This window comes from Mustela lutreola, chromosome 12, assembly GCF_030435805.1.
Source record: "Mustela lutreola isolate mMusLut2 chromosome 12, mMusLut2.pri, whole genome shotgun sequence".
NCBI classification, from domain to species: domain Eukaryota; kingdom Metazoa; phylum Chordata; class Mammalia; order Carnivora; family Mustelidae; genus Mustela; species Mustela lutreola.
The window spans coordinates 67,485,678-67,488,829 of record NC_081301.1 but is presented as its reverse complement, the minus strand read 5'-3'; positions in this window follow the sequence as shown (position 1 = coordinate 67,488,829).

The window sequence follows — 3,152 nt, the reverse complement described above, 5'->3', positions numbered from 1 at the left end:
AGGTTAGGCTTTGGCTTTTGCTCCGGCTCTCAGGCAACCTAGGGGTCTAGGCCAGTGCCTTCACCACAGGAGAGAGGAGGCGACAGGATCCCTACACACGGCCCGTGCACAGATTAGAGAGTTTGTGGGACTGTGCCCACTCCTTCCCCTTAAACCTCGTGCCTCCTCCGAGCTTCCACATCCTGGAGGAAGATGGCATCTGACTCCCCGTTATTTCAGGGAGCTGTTTCTGCGAGTTCAGAGTAGGCGCCTGGTGGCTAGCGCATGTCTGCCCCAGGGACGGGTGGCCAAGGAACTGCTGTCTCCTTGGGCCCAGAGTTAAGGACAGGCATGCTCTCCGCCCAGACACCTTCCCAAGAGTGGAGCACGTGCCCTGCCCTACTCATCCTCTCCTATCTCCTTAGCAGCTAGGCTTCTGTCTCTCTGCACTGGGAGTGGGTGACATTTGTATTTCCTCCGGGCGCTGTGCCTTCCAGGGCCTGTCTCCTGCTTCGCAACCTTTTCGAGACCATGGCCAACAGCACTTGCTCTTCTCCCCGAGCAGCGTGCTGCACCTACCACAGACTACTCCTTGGGACCGCCCTGAAAAACGTGTCCCTTTTCTTTAATGCTCTTTCCAGAGGCGCAACGGCGCTTCTCTCTCAGGCAGAGGGGATGCCCAGGCATAGAGGATTTCGCTCCCTGCGGGTTTATTACACCGTGCTGAGGAGACCAGCTCACACAAACAGGAGCATAACTCAGACCGGACTCTGATTTCCGAAATAATGGTGTGCTTTCCCAGAGGGGATGCCAGGGCAAAGAGGCTTTCGCTCTATGCGGGTTTCTCCCATCGTGCTGCGAATACGAGTCTAAAGCAAGCAGCAACAGCAGCCCTCAGATCCGACTCTGATTTCCCAGGGAATACTATGCTTACGCAGAGGTTTTCAGCTTGGCACGAACCGCACTTCGCTGCTGCTTCCTCAGAAAGGCTTTGGGTGTTCACTCTGCGCGGCAGTGAAGAAGAGCCTCGGAGGAGCTGGTGCCTCTTGGGACTTGCTTTCCCGGGCTCCGAGGTTACGCCCGGGATTCACCTTGCTATGCCGAACTAAGCAGACACAGTCACAACCTTGCAGCTGCGTGCTTGGCCGAGCATGGCACTCTATGCCTATGACCATCTCCCTGGGTAGGTTAGACTTTGCCTTTTGCTCCGGCTCTCAGGCAGACTCGGGGTCTAGGCCAATGCCTTCACCACAAGAGCGAGGAGGCGACAGGATCCCTGCACACGGCCCGTGCACAGATTAGGGAGATTTGGGGCACTGTGCCCACTCCTTCCCCTTAAACCCCGTGCCTCCTCCAAGCTTCCACTTCCTGGAGGAAGACGGCATCTGACTCCCCGTCATTTCAGGGAGCTGTTTCTTCGAGTTCAGCGTAGGCGTCTTGTGGCTAGCGCATGTCTGCCCCAAGGACAGGTGTCCAAGGAGATGCTGTCTCCTTGGGACCAGACGCACAGTACAGGCATGCTTTCTGCCCAGATTCCTTCCTAAGAGTGGAGCAAGCGCCTCTGCCCTAGTTCGTCCCCTCATGTCTCCTTAGGAGCCAGGCTTCCATCTCTCTGCACAGGGAGCGGGTGACACTTGTTTTGCCACCGGCCTGCTGTTCGTGCCACGGCAGGCTATCCTGCTTCCCGAGCGTTTCCCGACCCCAAGGCCAACGGCTCCTTCTCTTCTCCGGGGGCGGCGTGCTGCGCCTTCCCAACACTTGGCTTCTCTCTCAGGCAGAGGGGATGCTAGGGCAAAGAGTATTTCGCTCCATGCGGGTATCTTCCACCGAGCTGCGGACACTAGATCAGGCAAGCAGCAGCGGCATCCCCAAACCCAACTCTGATTTCCCAAGGAACGCTGTGCTTTCCCAGGGGAGATACCCAGGAAAGAGGCTTTCGCTGTATGCGGGTTTCTCCCACCGCGAGACTGAGCTCAGGCAAGCAGCAGCAGCCCGCAGAACATTTCTCAGCGAATGCTGTGCTCTCCCTGAGGCTTTGGCTTGGAGTGAAAAGCACTTCGCTGCTGCTTCCTCAGAAAGGCTTTGGGTGTTCTCTCTGCGTGGCATGGAAGAAGAGCCGCGGGAGAGCTGGTGCCTCTTGGGACTTGCTTTCCCAAGCTCCGAGTTTATGCCTGGGATTCATCTTGTTATGCCGAACTAAGCAGACACAGTCACAACCCTGCAGCAGCGTGCTTGGCCTAGCATGGCACTCTATGCCTATGACCATCTCCTGGGGTAGGTTAGGCTTTTCCTTTTGCTCCAGATATCAGGCAGCCTCAGGGTCTAGGCCAGAGCCTTCACCACAGGAGAGGGGAGGCTACAGGATCTCTGCACTCGGGCGTGCACAGATTAGGGAGCTTTGGGGGACTGTGCCCACTCCTTCCCCTTAAACCCGGAGCCTCCTCCAATCTTCCACATCCTGGTGGAAGACGGCATCTGACTCCCCGTTATTTCAGGGAGCTGTTTCTGCGAGTTCAGCGTAGGCGCCTGGTGGCTAACGCATGTCTGCCCCAGGGACTGGTGGCCAAGGAGCTGCTCTCTCCTTGGGCCCAGAGGTTCAGGACAGGCATGCTCTCTGCCCAGACTCCTTCAAAGAGTGGAGCACGTGCCCTGCCCTACTCATCCCCTTCTGTCTCCTTAGCCGTCAGGCTTCTGTCTCTCTCACTGGGAGTGGGTGACACTTGTATTTCCACCGGCCGCTGTGCCTGCCAGGGCCGGCTCTCCTGCTTCGCAACCGTGTCCAGACCCGAACGCCAACGGCTCCAGCTCTTCTCCCCGTGCAGCGTGCTTCACCTTCCACAGACATGCTCCTGGTGACCGCACTGAAAAACAGGTCCCTTTGCTTAAGGCTGTTTCCACAGGCGCAAACGCGCTTCTCTCTCAGGCAGAGGGGATTCCCAGGCATAGAGGATTTCGCTTCATGCGGGTTTATTACACCATGCTGAGGAGACCAGCTCAGGCGCACAGGAGCATCCCTCAGACCGGACTCATTTCCCAAAGAATGCTGTGCTTTCCCAGAAGAGATGCCAGGGCAAAGAGGCTTTCGCTCTATGAGGGTTTCTCCCATCATGCTGCGAATACTAGGGTCAGGCAAGCAGCAACAGCAGCCCTCAGAACCGACTCTGATTTCCCAG